General features: G+C 37.6%; 1 protein-coding gene across 3 annotated transcripts in view; it reads right to left on the bottom strand.

Moving 5' to 3' along the window:
- Positions 1–24741, bottom strand: part of TRIQK (triple QxxK/R motif containing) — a 107037-nt gene extending 82296 nt beyond the window's left edge. Inside the window, exons 1-2 of one of the 3 annotated variants that reach the window (XM_069601203.1) lie at positions 24612–24741; positions 1935–2089 (exon numbers count right to left, since the gene is read on the bottom strand). The gene's annotated coding sequence lies outside the window, so the exon portion shown is untranslated. The remainder of the gene's footprint in view (positions 1–1934; positions 2090–24611) is intronic. The other 2 variants (XM_069601204.1, XM_069601205.1) reach the window with 2 other exon arrangements.
- Positions 24742–24947: the final 206 nt, after the last annotated feature.

Here is a 24947-nt window from a genome sequence, read left to right as displayed (position 1 = left end):
AAAACTATCTTTGGATAACTTAAAACAGCAAATTACATATATGGTCTTCTTAACGTGTTGAAAACTTTGGATGAATAGATTATCGCTTATATGCTTAAAGTTTATGTACATAAGGAGCATTCTAAAATACTTTCTAAAATGGAAGGCTTCTGAACAACAACAAAAATCTTGAACACTGGCCCCATTTTTTTTAAATAACAATTTAATCTTTGTCAGAAATCTCAAATTATTCTCCAGTCTAAGAAAAGAATCTTCTCTGTTCAACACTTGCACTACTTCTCTGTTATTTCTTCCTCAGGAGTTCAGGAGTTGTAAATCCTTGATGTTATTTCTAAGTCTATATGTCACAATTTCTCTTATATATTCACACTTGCATTAGGTAGGTCAGTATAGTTCTTTTTACTAGAGCAGTGGTAATCAGACATTAGATAAAACTGGTTCCGTTAATGTTCAAAACTTGAATTTGCAGTACCAAATTTAGCATTCCAAATGTTAAAAATGACCTTAACTCTAAAATATAATGCTGAGTAAGAAATATAATTTTAGGATATCCTTTATATTACAGTCCATTCCAATGTTTTCCAGGAAAAAACCCTAAGAAAAATATAATAATATTCAAATCACTTCTCTATTTTATTTTTGAAAATTAACTTCACTATAACATACTATTTATTTCAAGGTCCATCATAAAAATGACTTTATAAAAGCACTTGATAGCTACCTCACTAATTTTAGAAATATTTCCCCTACTATTGGGTCTTTATTATTTTAACCAAAATTTGGAAGCAGGGAATAGATTACATATCATGGGCCCTTTTAATGAAAATGGCATACACAAAATTCACTTAAAATGTTTATTTTCAAATTATTACTGAACTCTGAACAATTTGAAGAAAAAAAAATTGAACTTCCCAAAGCAAGTTTTACAGTAAAATGTTTAACCTGATTTTGTACAAGTACAGAACTCTGTCCAGCAACCTCTCAGTCCCAAGTTGATCTCATCTCCTGTTTGATTCAGTAGCAACTCCAGGTTGTGTTTCTCCTGAAACACATCTCAGTCTGGGCACATGAGTTTGTTTCCCAAATCATAAAAATATAGATCTTTAGGTAAGGTCAACTGACTTTGCAAGTTCACTCTCACTCTCTCACACACACCAAAACACACATTTACATACACCAAACAGACAAAAATCCACATACGAGTGCTCAGACACAAACATTGATCGTGTCAGTACTTTGATCTCAGTGTAAGACGTGTCCCATCTCCTTCAAGTATAGAAAGTGTCCTACTTCCTTTGTGCCCTGGAGTCCACACCATAAATATATGGGGAACCACTGAAGAGTTCTGATTAGAATGAGGGGTGCCAGAAGAGAGTAGAGGATAAGGTCACATATACAATAGGGGCCCATTTTCTTCCATTTTATGACAGATTTCTTCTCTCCGTGAAACTTATTAGACATCAATGTATCAATTAATCAAGAAAGATTTAAAATAATGTTGAATAATCGATATTTTATTATCTTAATTTGTTCTATGACCTTAATTGCTTATATGCAGGTACATCGATTTTAACCAATGTATAATTATCAAAATACAGTAATGTACCAAAATATCATAGTGTACCAAATATCAAGAGAGAGCAAATATTTTACTTTGGCAACAAATTCTCATAGACAATAATACTAAATGATTTAACAAATTAATCAGATAAAGGTTTATGGTTCTATGGATCTCACTCTGTTTTCTTGGATTTGTCCAAAATCACAAAATAAATTCAAGTAAAAACATTTCCCCATCGTAATCCTGCCTCCCATAAGAAAGAACAAATTCCAAACTCAAGTTCATTGCCAAAAACAAAAACAAGAAAAACAAAGTGAAAGAAAACAAACAAGTCAAAACACCTTTTGCCAAATGTTAAATCAAATAAACACACCTTGTGCTTTGTCCTTGAGGCTGCCAAGTCTGAACTCTGGAGAGCTGCCAAGAGGTAAGATGTTTCCAAAGGCAAGATCTTTACTGAGGAAGCTGTGCTCGCATTCCTGGCAAATTCAATTCCACCAATAATAATACTCTGATTGCTTTTTCTTACTGGAATTCAAATAGAGTATATGGAAATATTAAATAGATGATCTCTAGTTCTTTAGTGTATGCAAAATAAAATCACTGTAGTAGCATTTTCCAAGTTGTGGTTTATGGTTTGCTAACTCTATTATATGTTCATTCAAATTAAGTTTCTATGCCAAAATATACTTGAAAAAACATTGCATACTATTCCCCCTTTACACAAGATACAATTTCATTAAAAGGCTCTGAGAAATCCTGTAATAGAAAAGCCTATTGAAATTTATTTGAACCGAGGTGTCCCAAACTTATTTAAGTAAAGACCTTCTTTCACTATAATCAACAGCAACATTATTTCTGCAGATCATATTTTAAGAATGATTCACTGTATAGTGATTATCTGTAAAGCAGTAAGAGGTGTTTCTTCTACATTTTAGACTTAAATATGAATATAGAGACTGATTTGAATTTGTTTTCCATTAGTGCAATTTGTAGAGTTGATTTATAAACATAATTATATTTATTCAACCATAATTTGTTAAGTACATGTTACTTTCTAAGCCAAATTTTCATTAAAAAGTAATAAGAAAATAAAATAATATACAGTTTATTCATTTTGTTTAAAAGCAATCCCACTTCTGGGCATACACACCGAGGAAACCAGAATTGAAAGAGACACATGTACCCCAATGTTCATCGCAGCACTGTTTATAATAGCCAGGACATGGAAACAACCTAGATGTCCATCAGCAGATGAATGGATAAGAAAGCTGTGGTACATATACACAATGGAGTATTACTCAGCCGTTAAAAAGAATTCATTTGAATCAGTTCTGATGAGATGGATGAAACTGGAGCCGATTATACAGAGTGAAGTAAGCCAAAAAGAAAAACACCAATACAGTATACTAACACATATATATGGAATTTAGGAAGATGGCAATGACGACCCTGTATGCAAGACAGGGAAAGAGACACAGATGTGTATAACGGACTTTTGGACTCAGAGGGAGAGGGAGAGGGTGGGATGATTTGGGAGAATGACATTCTAACATGTATACTATCATGTGAATTGAATCGCCAGTCTATGTCTGACGCAGGATGCAGCATGCTTGGGGCTGGTGCATGGGGATGACCCAGAAAGTTGTTATGGGGAGGGAGGTGGGAGGGGGGTTCATGTTTGGGAATGCATGTAAGAATTAAAGATTTTAAAATTTAAAAAATAAAAAACTAAAATTTAAAAAAATATATATATATATTTATTATCCAGGAACTGAACTTATCTCTAGCTTTATGTTCCAATTGCTTTCACATAAATGAGAATATCAAATTTAAGTGGTTCCAAACTGCTATCTGATAATACTAAGCAACTCAAAATGTAACTCTAAGTATTTGAGAATACAATTTTTACTAATTATAATCACATCATTAAAAACATCTTGCAGAAGTGGCCAAGATGATAGAGTAGGAAGACCATGAGCACACCTTTTCCCAAACAGATACACTAAAATTACACCTACTTACAGAGCAATTCTCCATGAAAACAACATTAAGACTAGCATAAAGAATCTTCTACAAATAAACACATAAAGAAGGGAAAACACAGAGATGAATATGAGAGGGAGAGATGCTATATAGTCAGAACCCATTTCCTCAAGTTGTCCAACCACAAATGAAAGTAATATCAAAATCTTAGAGTTCCTCCCCAAGGACTAAGGGGTCTGAGCCCCACACTAAGCTCCCTAGCCTGGGGGTCCTGCATCAGGAAGACAAACCCTCAGAACACTTGGCTTTGAAAACCAGTAAGTCTTATGTTTGGGAAAACCAGAAAGCCACAGGAATAGACTCTCTGCTCTCAAAGGGCATGCCCCAAACCTCACAAGCTTTGCCTCCCAGCACAGAGGCAACAGTCCACTTGCTGACTCAGAGAGCCTCCCAGAGAGGCAGGAAGCAACTGGGGCTCCCCATGAGGATAGAGAATCTGGCAACAACGATTTCTGGGAGCTCATTCTATGGCAGTAAAATCAGCACTGTCAACTCTCATTTTGGAATCGTGCCTCAAGCCATTAGTGGGACAGCAAAAGGCCCATACCTCCCTGGAATGTGTAAACAGCCACCCAAAGACTTGGCTCCTCTCTCTAGCAATAAGCACCAGCCCAGTATCCCCCCGGACCACGCAAACAGTCATGTTAGGACCCAGCCCCACCCAACAATAGGTGAGAAGCAAGTCCTGTTTCCCCCAAGCTGTACAACCAACTGCATGGGAAGCTCATTCTACCCCTAGCAGGCCTACAGCTAACATACAACACATGACTTCACAGTCAACCAGGCTGGGGCCAGCCTCATCTACCATCACAAACATGGTAGTTGGCCCCGCCACAACAGACAGCACATTCAGTCCACGTAGGAAACACTCTCAGAACATATAGTTCTGGTGACCAGAGTGGAGGATGCTGTTGGGCCACCCAGGATGTCTATTACATAAGGCCACTTCAAGAATAAGAAATGTAATGGATCTATCTAACAAAGACAAACACAGAGAACTGGGCAAAATGGGGTGACAGAGAAATATGTCTTAAATGAAGGAACATATCTCAGAAAAAGACCCAAACAAAGGTGAGACAAGCAATCTATCCAATAAAGAGTTCAAGGTAACAATCATAAAGATGCTCACCAAATTCAGGAGAATGGATGAACACAGTGTGAATTTCAACAAAGTACTAGAAAATATAAAGAAGACCGAAATGGAGCAAAAATTATAATAACTGCAATAAAAAATTTACTAGCAGAAATCAATAGTAGATTAGATACAGAGGAACAGATAAGCCATCTGGAAGATAGACTAGTGGAAATTAACCGAGCTGACTGGAAAAAAAAAAAAAGAATTAAAAAAAAATTAGGATAATTTAACAGTTCTCTTGGACAATATCAAGGGAACTAACATCTACATTATAGGAGTCTCAGAAGAAAGAGAGGAAGGAGCAGAAATAATAGCTGAAAATGTCCCTAACCAGGGGAAGGAAGCAGACATCCAAGTCCAGGAAGCACAGAGATTCCAAAACAAGATGAACACAAAAAGGCTCATTCCAACACACTTTATAAATAAAATGGCAAAAATTAAAGATAACAAGAGGATATTAAAAACAGTAAATTAAAAGCAACAAGTTATACAACGGAACTCTGCTAAGGCTATTAAAAGCAGCAAGTTAAGTTTGAGGAAACTCCCATATCAGCTGATTTTTAGCAGAAACTCTGCAGATGAGAAAGTAGTGGCATAATATATATAACAATGAAAGGGAAAACCCCACAACCAAAAATACTTTACCTGACATGGCTTTTATTCAGAATTCTTAGCAAAACTGGAAGTTTTACAGATAAGCAGAAGCTGAATTCAACACCATCAAACTCAGTCTAAAATATATATTAAAGGGACTCCTCTAAGAAGAAAAGGCCATATTAGAAATATGAAAATTATGAAATGAAAAAAATCTCACTGTAAAGGTAAACATACAGCAAAAGTAATAAATCACCTACTTATAAACCTAGGAGGACTACTAAAAGACTAAAGTAGTAAAATCACCTATATCCACAATAAATAGTTCAGAGACACAAAAATGTAAAAGTCAAATGTAGCAGTACTGAAGTGGATTGTCATTTCCTTCTCCAGCAGATCTTCCTGACCCAGGCATCGAACCCTGGTCTCCCGCATTGTAGACAGACACTTTCTGGTCTGAGCCACCAGGGAAGTCTAAATAGTTAAGAGACGCAAAAATACAAATCTCAAATGTAGCAGTGGGGGAATAAAAATATAAGATGGTCAGAATGCCTTCAAACTAAATAGATCATAAAATAATCACACACACACATACACATATGTGTATACATAGGTTGTTTTTTATGAACCACACAGTAACCACAAATCAAAAACCTAAAATAGATATACACACAAAACTGCAAAAAAAGAGAATCTAAACAACATTAAAATAGTCATCAAATCAAAATGGAAGAAAAAGAACAAAGAAAGAAAAAAGAACTACAGAAAAAACCCAAAAACAATTAATCAAGTGACAATAAGTACATACTTATCAAATAATTACTTTAAGCTTAAATGGACTTAATGTTCCAATGAAAAGGCATTCACTGAAGGATTAAGAAATTAAGACCCATATATATCCTTTTTACAAAAGATTCATTATATATCTAAAGACACATATAGACTGAAAGTGAGGAAATGAAAAAACTATTCATGTGAATTGAAACAAAAAAGCCTGGCACAAAATGGAGAGGAAGCCAACAACAGTGAGAAATGGAAGAGGCTGCTTGGAGAAGGCAATGGCACCCCACTCCAGCACTCTTGGCTGGCAAATCCCATGGACGGAGGAGCCTGGTAGGCTGCAGTCCATGGGGTCGCTAGGAGTTGGACATGACTGAGCGACTTCACTTTCACTTCTCACTTTCATGCATTGGAGAAGGAAATTGCAACCCCCTCCAGTGTTCTTGCCTGGAGAATCCCAGGGACCGGGGAGCCTGGTGGGCTGCCGTCTACGGGGTTGCACAGAGTTGGACACCACTGAAGTGACTTAGTAGCAGCAGCAGCAGCACTGACAGATGAATTTTTTTAGAACAAAAACTGTAACAAGAGATAAAGAATGTCATGACATGATGATAATGGGATCAGTCCAACAAGAAGATATAATAATTGTAAATATAAATGCATACAGTATGGGAGTACCTAAATAAAGCAAATATTAACCAATATAAAAGGAGAAACTTACAGTAATACAATAGTAGTAAAGGATTTTACCACCATACTTACATCAATGGACAAATCATCTAGACAGAAAATTAATGAGAAAAACACTGGCCTTAAATGGCATATCAGAGCAGATGGAATTAGCAGATACACATGATATTCCATTTCAAAATATCACAGTACACAATTTTTTCAGGTGCACATGGGACATTGAATGATAGATCACATGCTAGGCCACAAAATACACCTTAATAAATGTAAGAAGACTGAAAATATATCAAGCAGTTTTTTCTTACCAAAATGCTATGAGACTAGAAATCAAATACAAGAAGGAAAAAAAAAAAAAAGAACTTCAGAAAATGCAAACATGTGGAAGCTAAACAATATGCTAGTTAAACAAGCAATGAGAAACAGACAAAAATTAAATGAAGGAAAAAAAAATACCTGAAGACAAGTGAAAATTAAAGCACAACAACCCAAAATCTTTGAAATGCAGAAAAATTAGTTCTAAGATGGAAATTTACAGTGATAAAAGCCTGTTTTTTTCAGGAAACAAAAAAAAATATGAAATAAACAATCTGATCTTATACCAAAAAGATTAGCAAATAAAGAACTAACAAAATCCAAAGTTAATAGAAGGAAAGAAATAAAAAATACCAGAACAAAAATAAACAGAGACTAAAAAGGAGAGAGGGGGAGAGAGGGAAAAGTTCAATAAAACTAAGAGTTGGTTTTTTGGAAAAGACAAACAAAATGGATGACTCTTTAGCCAGAATCATCAAGAAAGACAGAGAGGGCTCAAAACATTAAATCAAAATGAAAAAGGAGACACGACACCTGATACCACAGTCAGCCCAGACGTTACACCTGATACCACAGTTGGCCCATAAGAGATTACTATAAGCTATTATGTGCCAATAAAAGGCTCATAAGAGATCACCACAAGCCATTATGTGCCAACAAAATGGAAAACCTAGAAGAAATGGATCAATTTCTAAAGATGTAGAATTTCCCAAGACTGAATCAGGAAGAATTAAAAAATATGAAGAGGAAAAATTACCAGTAATAAAATTTAATCAGTAATATATTTTAAAAAAATACTCTCAACAAAGTCTAGGCATAGATGGCTTCATAGTATTAGAAGTCATAGACACAGCAATCAAACAAGAAAAAGAAATGAGAAATCCAAAATTGGAAAGGAAGAGACAAAATTCACTATTTAGAGATGACATGAATATATATATGTGTGTGTATACTATATATACACATATATATGTAAAATATGTATGTCCTATACAATTTATGCTGTGCTGCGCTTAGTTGCTCAGTCATATCCAACTCTTTGCAACCCCATGGACTGTAGCCCTCTAGGCTCCTCTGACAATGGGGATTCTCCAGGCAAGAATACTGGAGTGGATTGCCATGTCCTTCTCCAGTGGATCTTCCCAACCAAGGGATCAAACCCAGGTCTCCCACATTGCACGTGGATTCTTTACATCCAAGCCACCAAGAAAGCCAAAGAATACCGGATTGGGTATCCCTTCTCCAAAGGATCTTCCCGAACCAGGAATTGAACTGGAGTCTCTTACATTGCAGGTGGATTCTTTATCAGCTGAGCTACCAGGGAAACCCATATAATTTATATACATATACAAATATAGAAAATTCTAAAGATATAACCACAAAACTGTTAGGACTCCACGGTTAGGACTCCTCAATGAATTCAAAATGTTGATATACAGAAACTGTTTTATTTCTGTACACTAGCAATGAACTATCAGAGAAATTAAGAAAATAATCCCACCTATAATTAAAAAGAATAAAATACTAGAAATAAATCTAACGAAGGTTGCAAAAGACCTGTATTCAGAAAACTATGACACTGATGAAAGAAACTGAAGCCATACAAATAACTGAAAAATATACTTTGCTCATGGACTGAAATATTATGGTTAAAATGATCCTATTATTCAAGGAAATCAACAGACTTCTGCAATTCCTATCAAATCCCAAAGGATTATTTACCAAACCAGAACAAATAGCTATAAAATTTGTATGAAAACACAAAAAGACCCTGAAGAGTCAAAGCAATATTGAGAAAGAAGAGCAAAGATGGAGACATCACCCTCCCTTACTTCAAACTACACTACAAAGCTATGGTAATCAAAACAGTAGGATATTGGCACACAAAAAAAGACAGAAATCAATGGACTAGAACTGAGTCCAGAAAGAAACATACACTTTCCTGATCAATTAATCTACAAAAAAGGAAGTAAGACTGTGAAATAGGGAAAAGACAACCTCTTCAATAAATGGTGTTGGGTAAACTGGACAGTTACATGTGACCGACTCACATTGCACTACTTTTTCACATAATATACAAAAAAAAAAAAATTAATGGGTTAAAGACTTAAATGTAAGCCATGAAACCATAAAACTCCTAGAAAAACACATAATATGCTCTTTAATGTTAGTCTCAGCAATATTTTTTTGGATCTGCCTTACCCGGCATGGGAAATAGAAGCAAAAATAAACAAATAGGACTACATTAAATAAGAATGTATTTCTTCAGCTCCTGCACAGCTGAAGAAACCATGGCAAAATGAAAATGCTGCCCACTGAATGACAGGAGGTATTTGCAAATGACCGATCTGATATAGGGTCAATATTCAAAACATAATAAGGATGCATAAACCTCAGCTTTGAAAAAAAAAATACAAAATGCACAGAAGACTTGAATAGACATTTTTCCAATGACATACAGATGGCCAACAGCCACATTAAAAGATGCTCAAAATCACTAATCATCAGGGAAATGAGATATTACTTCACACTTGTCAGACTGGTTATGATCAAAAAGACAAAAATTAACAAGGGTTGGCAAGAATGTAGAGAAAAAGGAACATAGGAAACTGTTGGTGAGAATGTAAGTTGGTATAGCCATTAAGAAAACAGAATGGAGGTTCCTAAAAAAATTACAAATAGAACTACTATATAATCTATTAATTCTATTTCCTAGTATTTTTCTGAAGAGAATAAACACTAATTCAAAAAGACATTGCATCACAGAAAAAGCAAAGGAATACCAGAAGAACATCTCCTTCTACTTCACTGACTATGCTAAAGGCTTTGACTATGTGGATCACAACAAACTATGGAAAATTCTCCAAGATATGGGAATTCCAGATCACTTTCAATTCAGTTCAGTTCAGTCGCTCAGTCATGTCTGACTTTTTGTGACTCCATTAATCGCAGCACGCCAGTCCTCCCTGTCCATCACCAACTCCACGAGTCGGTGATACCATCCAGCCATCTCATCATCTGTCGTCCTCTTCTCCTCCTACCCCCAATCCCTCCCAGCATCAGAGTCTTTTCCAATGAGTCAACTCTTCACATTAGGTGGCCAAAGTATTGGAGTTTCAGCTTTAGCATCATTCCTTCCAAAGAAATCCCAGGGTTGAGCTTCTTCAGAATGGACTGGTTGGATCTCCTTGCAGTCCAAGGGACTCTCAAGAGTCTTCTCCAACACCACAGTTCAAAAGCATCAATTCTTCGGCGCTCAGCCTTCTTTACCGTCCAACTCTTACATCCATACATGACCACAGGAAAAACCATAGCCTTGACTAGACGGACCTTAGTCGGCAAAGTAATGTCTCTGCTTTTGAATATGCTATCTAGGTTGGTCATAACTTTTCTTCCAAGGAGCAAGCGTCTTTTAATTTCATGGCTGCAATTACCATCTGCAGTGATTTTGGAGCCCAAAAAATAAAGTCTGACACTGTTTCCACTGTTTCCCCATCTATTTGCCATGAAGTGCTGGGACCGGATGCCATGATCTTCGTTTTCTGAATGTTGAGCTTTAAGCCAACTTACTTGTCTGCTAAGAAACCTATATGCAGGGCAGGAAGCAACAGTTAGAACCAGACATGGAACAATGAACTGGTTTAAAATTGGGAAAGAGCAGGTAAAGGCCATATATTGTCACCCTGCTTATTTACTTATATGCAGTGTACATCATGCAAAATGTCATGCTGGATGACTCACAAGTTGCAATTAAGATTGCTGGGAGAAATATCAACAACTTCACATATGCAGATGATACCACTCTAAGTGCAGAAAGTGAAGGAAAAAAAGCCTCTTGATGAGGGTGAAAGAGGAGAGTGAAAAGGCTGGCTTAGAGCTCAACATTCAAAAAATGAATATCATGGCATGTGGTCCCATGACTTCATGGCAAATAGGTGGGAAAAAAGTAGAAATAGTGACAGATTTTATTTTCTTGGGCTCCAAACTCACTGTGGACAGTAACTGCAGCCATGTAATTTAAAGACACTTGCTCCTTGGAAGAAAAGCAATGACAAACCTAGACAAAGTAATGTGTAGTCAAGGCTATAGTTTTTCCAGTATTGTGCTGGAGAAGACTCTTGAGAGTCCCTTGGACAGCAAGTAGATCAAACCAGTCAATCCTAAAGGAAATCAGTCCAGACTATTTACTGGAAGGACTGCCACTGAAGCTCAAGCTCCAATACTTTGGCCACCTGATGCAAAGAACTAACTCATTGGAAAAGATTCTGATGCCGTGAAAGACTGAGGGTAGGAGAAGAAGGGGGCGACAGAGGATGAGATGGTTGGATTGACATCACTGACTCAACAGTTGTATTTGAGCAAACTCTGGGAGAGAGTGAAGGACAGGGAAGCCTGGCATGCTGCAGTTCATAGAATTGCAAAGAGTCAAACACAACTTATAGACTGAACAAGAAGGATAGCTATACCAAAAGACAGACAATAAGGAGTATTGATGTGGATGTGGACAAACTAGAACCTTCACATATTGCTGGTAGGAAAGCAGAATGCTGCAGCCATTTTGGAAAGCAGTTTGGCAGCTCCTGATAGTCTAAACAGAGAGGCAAATGACCTAGAAACTCCATTTCCAGGTATACATGGGACAGAAATGAAAATATGGTCACATAAAAATGTGTACACAAATGTAAATAGAGGCATTATCCGTATAGCCAGAAAGTGAAAACAATCCATGATGAATAGGTAAACAAAATGTGGTATAACCATACAATTCAATATTAATTCAACATAAAAAGAAGTAATGAAATATTGATACATGGAACAACATGGATGAACTTTGAAAACTTTGTTAAGTGAAAGAAGTCATTTACAAAAAGTCCAATTAATGCATCATTCCTGTTTGTTCTCTTTATATATAATATTCAGAATGAGAAAATCTACCAGAGAAGGTGATGGCACCCCACTCCAGGACTCTTGCCTGGAAAATCCCTTGGATGGAGGAGCCTGGTGGGCTGCAGTCCATGGGGTCACAAGGGGTCGGACACAACTGAACGACTTCCCTTTCACTGTTCACTTTCATGCATTGGAGAAGGAAATGGCAACCCACTCCACTGTTCTTGCCTGGAGAATCCCAGGGACAGGGGAGCCTGGTGGGCTGCCGTCTATGGAGCCACACAGAGTCGGACACGACTGAAGTGACTTAGCAGCAGCAGCAGCAGCAGCATAGGGACAGAAAATAGATTGATAATTGGTTACTTAGGCTGGCAGCTCAGCTGGTAAAGAATCCGCCTGCAATGCAGAAGACCCCAGTTCAGTTCCTGGATAGGGAAGATCCTCTGGAGAAGGGATAGGCTACCCACTCATGTATTTTTGGGCTTCCCTGGTGACTCAGCTGGTAAAGAATCTGCCTGCAATGTGTTAGACCTGGGTTCAACCCCTGGGTTGGGAAGATCCCCTGGAGAAGGGAACAGCTAACCACTCCAGTAGTCTGGCCTGGAGAATTCCATAGACTATACAGTCCATGGGGTCACAAAGAGTCAAACATGACTGAGCGACTTTCACTTTCACTTTTCATAGCTGAGGGCTTCCCTGGTGACTCAGAGGTTAAAGCGTCTGCCTCTAACGCAGGAGATTTGGGTTTGATCCCTGGGTCAGGAAGATCCCCTGGAGAAGGAAATGGCAACCCACTCCAGTATCCTTGCCTAGAGAATCCCATGGATGGAAGAGCCTGGTGGGCTATAGTCCACAGGGTCGCAAAGAGTCGGACACGACTGAGCGACTTAATTTTTCATAGCTGAGGGTGAGAGCAGAATAGGGAATGACTAATACAGGGTACTTTTTGAGGTGATAAATATATTCTAAAATTAGATAGTGATGATCACACACCTCACTCTGAATATGCTAAAACCACTGAATGGTACACTTAAAAATCATAAATTTTATGACTGTGAATTATATCTCAATGAAGCTATTAAAGGTGTCATAATAATATAGATCTATAGTCTTTATCTAAAATGCTTGGGCCAGATGTGTCTTGGAGACTACAGAAAGTAACTATGTCTCACAGCTGCTATAATTATACAACATGTATGGGGGCAGCATAGCAATACTTCACAGCAAAATCTTATCAATATTGACACTGACTAAAGAAATAAGTACTATATAAGTCGTCCCCTGTCACTTCAAGGCTGGTTTCCATCAAATGAATTTGTGAAAATCTTGGGAAAAATAATTTTTCAAAACTTTGGATTTTGAAAATATGAATAATGGGTGTTGAACCCTTATAATGATGATGATTAATATTAGTAATAATAAAAATATCAGCAGTTTCCATTTATTGTGTTAAGCATGTCACATACATTATCAGAAATTCTTATATTCCTGTGGGATAAATACAATAAAACCCAACTGGGAAAACTAGGTTTTCTAACTATTAAGTGGGTTTTTCAAGCATGCACAGTTAACAGGGAAAAGATAGAAAACTGAATTCAAACCTATCTAATCAAAGAACTCACTCACTTTCCTTTATAAGCAAGAGCTGTGTTCAGATCATTTATCTGAGATATAGATTTTACATCTGTAAAATGGAGAAAAGACATTGGGGGATTGTTTATATATCTCCCTCAAGGAAGAACTGTTATAAATAGAATATAAATGGTTATATCTCAAGGCAACTTATGCCACATGAAATTACAAGTCATAACATTGGAGAATTTTAGGGAGGGCTATCTTTGAAAAATTTAAGAACCAATATCTAAATATTATTAATACTAATCTGATCATGTGTCTCTACAGTTCAAACATCTGAAATGGATCCTCGTTGCCCACAAGATGAAGACTGTTTTGCATGACATATACTAGGCTTCTTAGCCTGCGCTGCTGCTGCTAAGTTGCTTCAGTTGTGTCCGACCCTGTGCGACCCCATAGACGGCAGCCCACCAGGCTCGCTAGCAGGTCTTTATTGTTTCAACTCCAGCCACTGTTTCTCCAAATTCTGTTCCAGCTACAGAATTTCTGTCAGTCACACGACCCTACTGACAGCCTAGTGGCTTTATACATCTTATTCTCCATGTTACCTTAGCGCCAACCTCATTCACCTTGAATTTGCAGGCACCCTTCAAAACTGCATTTCAATGCCACTTCCTCTGAAATAATTCATCTATGTTTGCCACAAATATAGGCTGATTAAATGACTGACACACAACCAACTTATTAAATGTGGTATGTGCTTACCTCTAAAAGCACGTACGATTTTGGCATACCATAGTAAAGCATTCATTTTTTCTTCTTACAGCAGTATTAACTGACTTTTGTCTTTGGAAGTGATATTTGAAATCTTTACATGAATTTTGTTTCATTTAAAGCATGGAATGAAAAAGAGAAAATCTAGATTATTAAATATACAGAATAATACATACTTGGTTTTAACCTCAGTCCATATAAGACCAAAGAGATGCTACAGTAAGTAGTGTATTGAAGGGCAATAGCTGAGTAAATTTGGATACTGTGGACTGAAATCAAAGTCTCAGTCTTATACACCAAAGTTCATATACATAGTTTAGATTAGGAGTTGCAGAGTTCCTCTGTAAAAGGTCAGACCAAAAATACTTTAGGCTCTTCAGGTGAAGAGGCAAAATCAAATTGTAACTCAGTTTTGTCAGTGTGATTTGTAGTGCTCTGAGGAGCAATGCAAAGCAAGGAGAGCACTGCATTTACACCACTGTTGCAATTGCTCAAAACTGCTGTTTTAATGCAAAAGCAGCTATAGACAACATGTAAACAACTGAGTGTAACTGTTTCAATAAAACTTTATTTATAATCAATAAGATTAGAAATTCATAGTCTTTTCACCGTATAAAACATATTATCTCAATTTTTTCTCAACCATTTAAAACACAAAAAATATTTTTGGTTCCTGGGTTCTATAAAAACAAGCCAGATGTGGGTGGGCCTGGGTCACAATTTGCTAGATGTATTTTTTAATTTATTCATACTCTTGAATTACCAGGTTTCATCTCTGGCATAAACAAATCAGACGATCACATGCTTTATTTAAATCTGGATTACTGTTGCTGAATAAATTTTTACATTATATATCTTCTCATGCAGTTTTTTTCATTTAAATTTTTAATTAGACTTAATTATTTAAAGCCACTCTATATCCCAGAAATCTATATGTTTTGATTTTTAATATACCATTGCTTTTGCATTTATATTGTATCATCTTATTATCTTTTTTCCTCCAGAAGTAAAAGGTATGTAGTTTAGAGGTTTTATATACTTAAGAATGGTTTTCTGTTGCTGTGTGTGAACAAAACAAATTGCATGGAATTTTGTTTTTAACTCTAAAAATATTTCTCTGTTGTCATCTAGTATTTAAAACTATAGAAAAAAAAGTCTGCAACCATATTAAGTTTGGTTTCCTGATAATAATGCCCTATCTTCTCCTCTCTCCTTCTATATATAGGAAGGATTTTTTTCCTTTATCATTATGAGTTGAAAAACTGTTGACATTGTGTCTCTGAATTATCATATCTTATGTAAGAAATATCCTTTCTGTGTCTATTGATCTTTTTTAGCTCAGAAAATTTTATTTCCTGCTAACTCTGTTTACTGAAAATTCAGGATCCAAATGAAGAAAGTAGATCATTCAGGTATGACCTAAATCAAAACTCATGAATATACCAAAACACTTATGAATAGATTCAAGGGACTAGATCTGGTAGACAGAGTACCTGAAGAAATATGGACAGAGATTCGTAACACTGTACAGGAAGGGGATACTAAAACCATCCCCAAGAAAAAGAAATGAAAGAAGGCAAAGTGGTTCTCTGAGGAGGACTTACAAGTAGCTAAGAGGAGAAGTAAAAGGCAAAAGAGAAAGGGAAAGATATACCCAACTGAATGGAGAGTTCCAGAGAACAGCAAAGAGATGAGAAAGTCTTCTTAAGTGAACAATGCAGAGAAACAGAGGAAAACAATAGAATGGGAAAGACTAGAGATCTCTTTAAGGAAATTGGAGATACCAAGAGAACATTTCATGCAAAGATGGGCACAATAAGGGACAAAAATGGCAAAGACCTAACAGAAATAGAAGAGATTAACAAAAGGTGGCAAGAATACACAGAACTGTACGAAAAAGCTCCTAATGACCAGATAACCATGATGGTGTGGTCACTCACCTAGAGCTAGACATCTTGGAGTCTGAAATCAAGTGAACCTTAAGAAGTATTACTATGAACAAAGCTAATGGAGGTGATGAAATTACAGGTGAGCTATTTCAAATCTTTATGATGCTGTTAACATGCTGCACTCATTATGGCAGTAAATTTGGAAAACTCAGCAGGGGCCTCAGGACTGGAAAAGGTCAGTTTTCATTCCAATCTCAAGAAAGGCAATGCCAAAAATGTTCATATTACTATACAATTGCACACATTTCACACACCACTGAGATTATGCTCAAAATCCTTCAAGCTAGGCTTCAGCAATACATGAACCAAGAACTTACAGATGTACAAGCTGGATTTAGAAAAGGAAGAGGAACCAGAGATCAAATTGCCAATATATGCCGGATCATAGAAAAAACAAGGAAATTTCAGAAAAACATCTACTTCTGTTTCATTGACAATGTTAAAACCTTTCTGTGTGAATTACAACAAACTGTGGAATATTCTTAATGAGATGGGAATACCAGACCACCTTACCAGCCTCCAGAGAAACCTGTATGCAAGACAAGCAAAAGTTAGAACTGGACATGGAATGAAAAACTGGTTCCAAACTGGGAAAGAGTGCATCAAAGCTGCATAATGTCACCCTGCTTATTTAACTTATATGCAGAGTACATCATGCAAATGCTGGACCGAATGAAGCGCAAGCTGGAATTAAGGATTGCTGAGAGAAATATCAACAACCTCAGATATGCAGATAACACCACTTCAGTGGCAGAAAGTAAAGAGAAACTAAAGAGCTTCTAGATGAAAGTCAAAGAGGAGAGTGAAAAAGCTGGCTTAAAACTCAACATTCAAAAAACAAAGATCACAGCATCCAGTCCTATCACTTCATGGCAAATAATTGGGAAAAAAGTAGAAATAGTGAAAAGTTTTATTTACTTAGACTCAAAAATCAATGTGGATGGTGACTGCGGCCACAAAACTAAAAGACACTTGCTCCTTGTAAGACTAGTTATGACAAACCTAGAGAATTTATTAAAAAGCAGAGACATCACTTTGTTAACAAAGGTCCATATAGTCAAAGCTACGGTTTTTCTAGTAGTCACATATGGATGTGAGAGTTGGACCATAAACAAGGATGAGCACTGAAGAATTAATGTTTTCAAACTTTGGTGCTAGAGACGCCTCTTGTGAATCCCTTGGACAGCAAGGAGATCAAACTAGTCAATCCAAAAGGAAATCAACCCTGAATTTTCATCGGAAGGACTGATGCTGAAGTTCCAATACTTTGGCCACCTGATGCGAAGAGCTGACTTATTGGAAAAGACCCTGATGCTGGGAAAGATTGAAGGCAGGAGGAGAAGAGGGCAACAGATGATGATTGGATGGCATTACTGACTAAGTGGACATGAGTTTACGCAAACTCCAGGAGACAGAGGACAGGGAAACCTGGCGTGCTGCAGTTCAAGGGGTCGCAAAGAGTCAGACGTGATTTAGCAACTGAAAAACAGCAACAACAACAATCTCTTTATTACATTTTTCTGAATTGTTCTGTCCTCTTCTTTAGAAACAATTATCAGACATTCCAAGTGTTCATATAATGGACTTCATTCCTTTTTCTCCAAACACAGTTTTCTTTTCATGCATTCAGTATTTTAGCTAGGATAACTTTTCAAGTCTGTTCTCCACACATTAAATTTTCTACAGTAACATCAGTTCTACTCTTGACTGTCTCAAATATGGACTTATTTAGTATGTTACTGTGGTAGGCAGGGTAATGTTCCCCCTCAAAGATGCCCAAATTCTAATTTTTAGAACTTGCGAATGTGTTACCTTATACTGCAAAAGGAACTTTGCAGATGTGATTCAATGAATAACCTCCTGGACTATCCAACTGAGTCTCTAAATGTTTTAAGTTATCTTAGTTGTGGTCATAAGTGTATTTGACTACAGAAGACTAGTCAGAGAGATGCAATGTTGCTGGCTCTGAAGATGGAGGAACCATCTTCATAAATCAGTGAATGTGTGCAGCCTCCAGAAGATGGAAAAGGCAAAGAAACATCTCTCCCAGAGGCCCCTGAAAAGAAAAAATTCTTGCCCATACACAGATTGTAGTTCAATAAAACCTATATCAGACTTCTAAAGTATAGAATTATAACATCCTGAATTTGTGGTAGTTTGTTACATCAGGAATATAAAACTAATACAATTCTCACATTTTTTTCAGTTTTTTCATCCTCTTTTTGTTCTACCTTTTCTTCTTTCCACCATCACTTAATCATGGCTCTTTTTACATAGAGTTCTCCTCTCTATGTGTTAGATATCAAAGAATTCTATCAAATGTTCTTCCTTACCTTAAAATTCTTCTCAGATTTTCACAGGTATGCCTGAGTATTCTGCCAATTTCCTTTTTCTTGGCTTTGTGGGATTTTTTTTTTTGTTCCACTTTATTCATTTCAAATGCTATATTTATCCAGAAAAATTTGGCATTGAAAGAGCCTATATAGATCATTTCTACATAATCCAGTGTTTTCCAAATGTGTGCATGTGTGGAGGTTGAGGGAAATACTGAAGAAAGGAGAAGAGAATAAACCTCTATGAACAGACAAAATGAAATCAGGAACTGGGAGATTATTGTTTAAATTATACCTTAAAAAAATCTAATATATCCCTGCCCAGAAAGATTCAGTGCTATAGTGAATCACTGTGAATAATGAAAATTTTCATAATACTCAAGCATATTCTTCAGAAAAAAATGGTAGAAAACCAATAAAAATCTTCAACTCTTTCTATTCTCAAATAAGGAACTTGATGCCTGAAAACATTATAAAATCTAACAAATGATATATCTACTGCAAGAAGCCAGGTCTGAAGCTTTCAATCCAGTGCACTTTCTACCTGGTAGAAGTTATAAACTGCAATCCACAATTAGGATCTGTCACAGGTATCCATATAATTTCTTATATAGATATATATTTGAATGTTTTAAAATTCAAAGTATGTAAAAAATGCTTTGGGATTAAAACTATCTTTGTCTTCACCAAAATTTTAAGGTGTTCAGTCTAACTGGTCTGCTGCTTTTTCAACTTTGTTCTGTATAACACCATTACAGAAGAACTAAGCTACTTTATTCCTGCTTCATTCTCCATGTTAAATGGCTTGAAAACCATGAAACTGATAAGATCCTCTCATTTAGGGAACTGTCTCCACCTTCTGATTTAACACAACAAAGTTTGTTAAACCACTAAGTACAGAGGATTTATCTTTCTATCTTGTTTTTTAACACTGCAAAACTAAAAAGTAAGCTATGGTGATTTAGTTGCTAAGTCATGTCCCACTCTTGTGACCTGCCAGGCTCCTTTGTCCATGGGATTCTCCAGGCAAGAATACTGGAGCGGGCTGCCATTTCCTTCTCCAGGGGATCTCCCCGACCCAGGAACCAAACCCAGGTCTCCTGCAATGCAGGCAGATTCTTTATCAACTGAGCTACAAGGGAATTAGTAAAAAGTAAGCTAAGAAATCATCTTTTCTTTTTCATGAAAATATATACCTACTCACTCTATTGTTGCAAAGATACTTAACACTTGAACCATATAAGAAAGGATTAAATGTACATAATAAGTGTGACCAAAACTTAGCTCTTAGGAGTCTATGATTCTGTTATGTTCAATAAGGATATATTTAGTCTTAAGAATATCAAATATAATTAAATATATATCACTATTTTCCACTAATATAATTTTAGTCATTCTGAGAGAATACCAAAAAATAACCATATTCTAAGCAGTATTTTTAAGACCTTCACACTTAGAGTCAAATCTATTGATATCAAAAACATGGTCCATACTCAACAGATGAATGGATAAAGAAGATGTGGTGTGTAAATATAAAAGCTTCCCAGGTGGCACTTGGTACAGAATCTGCCTGCCAATGCAGGAGATGCAAGAGGTCTTGGTCTGACTCCTGGGTCGAAAGATCCCCTGAAGTAGGAAATGGCAACCTGCTCCAGTATCCTTGCCTGGGAAATTCCATGGACAGAGCAGCCTGGGGGACTACAGCCCATGGGGCTGCAGAGATGTGGTGTGCCAGTATATATATATATATATATATATATATACACACATATATATATATATAAAACGGAATACTATTTAGCCATAAAAAGAATAAAATCTTTCCATTTGCAATAATACAAATGGGCCTAGAAGGTATTATTCTCAGTGAAATAAAATACTGTATATTATCACTTATATGTGGAATCTAAAAAATAAAACGAATGAAAATAACAAATCAGAAACAGACTCACATCGAACAAATTACTGGTTATCAGTGGGGAGATTGGAAGAGAGCAGGGATACGACAGGGGTAGGGTACTAAGTGGCATAAACTACGATGTATAAAATAAATATCCCACAAGGATATACCATAGAGCATAGGAAATATACCTAATATTCTATAATAAATTTAAATGGGGTATAATCTACAAAAATTCTGAATCACTATGTTGTATGTGTGCTTAGCCACATACAACACTTGTTAAACCACTAAGTACAGAGGATTTATCTTTCTATCATTGTTTTTTAACACTGCAAAACTAAAAAGTAAGCTATGGTGATTTAGTTGCTAAGCCATGTCCCACTCTTGTGACCTGCCAGGCTCCTCTGAGTGCTTAGCCACTTAGTTGTCACTCTTTGTGACCCCATGGACTGTAGCCCACCAGGCTCCTCTGTCCATGGAATTCTCCAGGCAAGAATACTGGAGTGGGTTGCCATGCCCTCCTCCAGGGAATTGTCCCAACCTAGGGATCAAACCCAGGTCTCCTGCATTGCAGGTAGATTCTTTATTGCCTGAGCTGTCACAGAAGCCCAAGAATACTAGAGTGGGTAGCCTAGCCCTTCTCCAGGGGATCTTCCTGAACCAGGAATAGAGCCGGGGTCTCCTGCATTGCGGGCAGATTCTTTACCAGCTGAACTACCATGGAAGCCCAGTAGCTTCTAAAACTGATACAATACTATAAAAATATTACACTTAAATTTTAAAGAAAACAAATAAAAAGAAAGAAAAAATATGGTACACAGGAACAAAGGCTAGGGGGAAATGTGCTCTAGTTTCATGTTTCTTTATGGAGGAACGCCACTGGAATAGTTTGGAGATGATTTTGGCATTGGAGTAGAGGAAGGAAATTTTTTACTGAGCTGGTGGACATCTACATTATACAATATTCAACATCCTTAAACTTCAAGGTCCTAAAAGTCAGTACCTTTTAAGGATATCCTGATAATAGTTTGCACAAACTCCAGGAGATAATGAAGGACAGGGGAGCCTGGCTTGATGCAATCCATAGGGTTGCAAAGCTTTAGACACGACTTAGTGACTGAACAACAATTTAACAACATTCCTACACACTTCAAATGGCCCAGAGGTACTATCCAGGATGAAAAACCAGAGGACTAGATTAATCGCCCTGACCTCAGATCCCACTCTGTATTCACAGGTTCTCAACAGGGAAGTTATTTGATTCAAAGCTGAAATCCATTGGTCCATATTATGTCAGTGGGTAGAGATAACCTATTACAAACCTGTAAACACTAGAGGTTTATCTTCTTTTTCTCCCCTCTCTGCACTAGATCATATAGACCAGCAATTCTAAGTGTATCTATCTGTTCTTTAAACTGAAATTTTCTCTCACTGGACTAAAGTCTAGGTTTTGAGACAGGGAGTAGAGCTAGAAAGGGGAAGGAAGTACTAGTACTCAGTTTTGGTCTCCCATTGAAAGCAATGCATCCAGTCAGCTCTGTTGTAATGAACTGGATATTACCAACTCCACCTGTCTGTTTACAAATGCAACAGCTATTATTTACTAAGCCCATAAAACTCTAATTCCATTAGAACTGTCTCTGTAATCAATTTATCATCATACTAGTTTTTTTACTATAAATGACGTGAGTTAACAAAATAGTCAAATACTAAACAGTGCGAATAAAACTGTAAGTGATAAAGAACAATACTCTTATGTTTATTACAAAACACACATATTTTCCTTTTTCATCATTTTCCCTATCTAATGATAGTATCTACTACTGATGCCCACTTTTATTAATAAAGTTAGATTAAAGGTATATTAGCAAACAAAATATTTCTATTTACTGCCTTCCATTTTAATACAGAAATCAGCAAAAGAGCCAAACCAGAGTCAAATACAGTATTTTTTAGCCATGAGAAATTATATTATAAAGGTCATTCATTTGAATTAAAGAATTCTAGTAGCATATACTAAAAGTAATGTTTTTATTTGTCAAAAATGGACTTTGATAGAAGAGAAAGTTTGTGTATTTAATGTTTGTCTAAAAAATACAATTTAACATTTCCCCAAACAAGTTGACAATAATTTCTCTTTTCATTTGCTTAAATATAAGAATATTCTTTGAAAGAATGGTCAAATGGCATTTATAATAAAATTCAATTTACATGGTTTTAAGAGTCAGCTATAATTTATTGATCATTGGTAGTTCATGTTTGTTAAATATTAAAAAAATAAACATTTTTTTTTAAAGAAGAAGAAAAAGGATTCATTGAAGACCATAAACTAAACTACAGTAAGATGCATTTTGGAAGACATGGAAGAGACCCAACTCTCCTCCTAATACTTTTGGATATAAATTACTCAAGTCACTCTTTGAAATGAGGCAAGATAGGAGAGTAATTTTCTTAACACTCAAGAAGTTGATCGAAAACAGATGTTCCTTATCCAACATCCACTTATGTTTCGAATTGTGTCTTTCTCTAAGAGGAGAGTCAGTAGTTTCCCCTGGCTTCTCAAAATGGTATATACCACCAAAAAGGTCATTCATCATTGAATTAGAAAGTAATCTGTCCCAATTTTCTCAGGCTATGCATATACTTGAAAAAATCTAGTGATATCAATGGGGAAAAAATGTATGCAGGACATTTCAGGTACTACGTAAGAAGAGCTAATACTGAATCAACAACAGAGATCATATAGACCAAAAAAAAAAAAAAAAAGGTTAAAAGTGTAATCAATAACAGTTTACAATTAGCTCTCCTTACGTTTTATAACCAAAGGGCACATAGGTATCTCCACTTCCCAGATGAGAGAAGTTACGAAGGTTACTGCCCAATGGCAAATATTTCCTAACAGCGAGATTCCTGATTTTTAGGTCAATCTTCTTCCCAGTGGTAACAGGCACTACAAGCTTCCTTCTTGGGGATTTATACAGTAAACCTAGCACAAGGAAGTAAAAGCAGACTTTTAGTTTCTTTGTGTTTTCTCTGTGGATTGTTTGCTCTGCTGAATCATTTGGGGTCAGACGATGGGGGCAAAGAGATCTGAATGGTTATCTATGGTTTCTATCTCACAGTTAATCATTAAATGGGGCATTGAAGCCAAGGAGGGCTTCAGTTACTTAGTACCAACCACCCTTCTCCATAAGAGGGTCTGAAAGGGAGATCATACATTATTAGGACCTGTCCAATAATGACTTGCCTCAACTTCCTGAGAAGCTCCTTGAACTCAAACAGCAGCAGCAATCAAAAAGACTTCCAGGTGGAAGAAATCACATCTCTTATCTCCCCTGTCTACTTATCCACAGGGACACCATTACCTTGTGGCTTCAAGCATTCACCAAACCCCAGGAAAAGGCTCATTCCCGTCCCACCATCCCGGCAAATAAAGCCACCTCAAGCTGCCTGAAACCCTTCTCTGAACGTGTTCTGGTCTGCAGATCCCTGTTCATTTTGGAAGGCGAGGAGCTGAAGTGTGCAGAGGAGTAACATGGGAGAGGGAGGCCTGAGTGGGAGCTCTGTACCCACTACACCGGAAAGCAGGACAGCAAAATCAGGGGACGCTAGTTCACTGAAGGCACAACGGGGGCCAGCTCCAAGCCAAGGGGAAGGCCGCGGGGAGGCGGGCCGAGCCCCGCTTCGCAGGGCCGGGCGGCCAGAGCCAGACACGCTGGCAGGGCGGGGCCCGCCGTTCCTTAGCAACCGCGGCAGCCACGCCCACCCGCGAGCCCCGCGCCCGCCGCCCCACCCCCACCGCGAGCGCCCCACGCGCCCGGAAGGCTCCTCACGCCACGACCGTTCCTACGGGGTTTCCTGGGCTCTGGGGTCCTCCACTGCCAAAGACCCCTGCCCGCCCACCTCCGCCCATTACGCCCAAGTGCGGCTCGCAGGGGTGGACCGAGCGTCCCCTAAATGCACTGAGGGCCCAGTGAGGAACCGCTTTCGCCCCCAGACCCCGAGCTTCACGGGCAGGGCCTCCCCAATCCCCTCGCCGCCCCTGCCTGACACACACACACACCACACACACCTCAGTTCAGCCAGCGCAAGGGCCGACCAACTACGTGTCCGGCTGGAAATGTTGCTGTCCACGGTCCTGTCACTCAGGGGAGGGGGCGGGGCGAGCCTGCCGGACTCCCAGAGGGCGGCACGGGGAAGAGGCGGGCTCGACGGAAGGGGGCGGGAGCAGCTCTAACCTGCGCTCCGATTGGCCAGGCTCTCTGTCTATCCTCTCTTAGAGCCCCCCGACGGAAATGCGCGGGCGATGTGGCCTTTCCTCAACGTTTAATGGGATACTCAAGCCTTCACTCCCGCCTAGCAAACTGACTCTAGAAATTGAAAATAAGGACGGCCACTTGTTTTTAAA

Source organism: Ovis canadensis, chromosome 9 (genome assembly GCF_042477335.2).
Source record: "Ovis canadensis isolate MfBH-ARS-UI-01 breed Bighorn chromosome 9, ARS-UI_OviCan_v2, whole genome shotgun sequence".
In the NCBI taxonomy this organism is placed as follows: Eukaryota; Metazoa; Chordata; class Mammalia; order Artiodactyla; family Bovidae; genus Ovis; species Ovis canadensis.
Note: the sequence above shows the minus strand (reverse complement) of the source record. Positions and strands in the feature narration are given on the sequence as shown.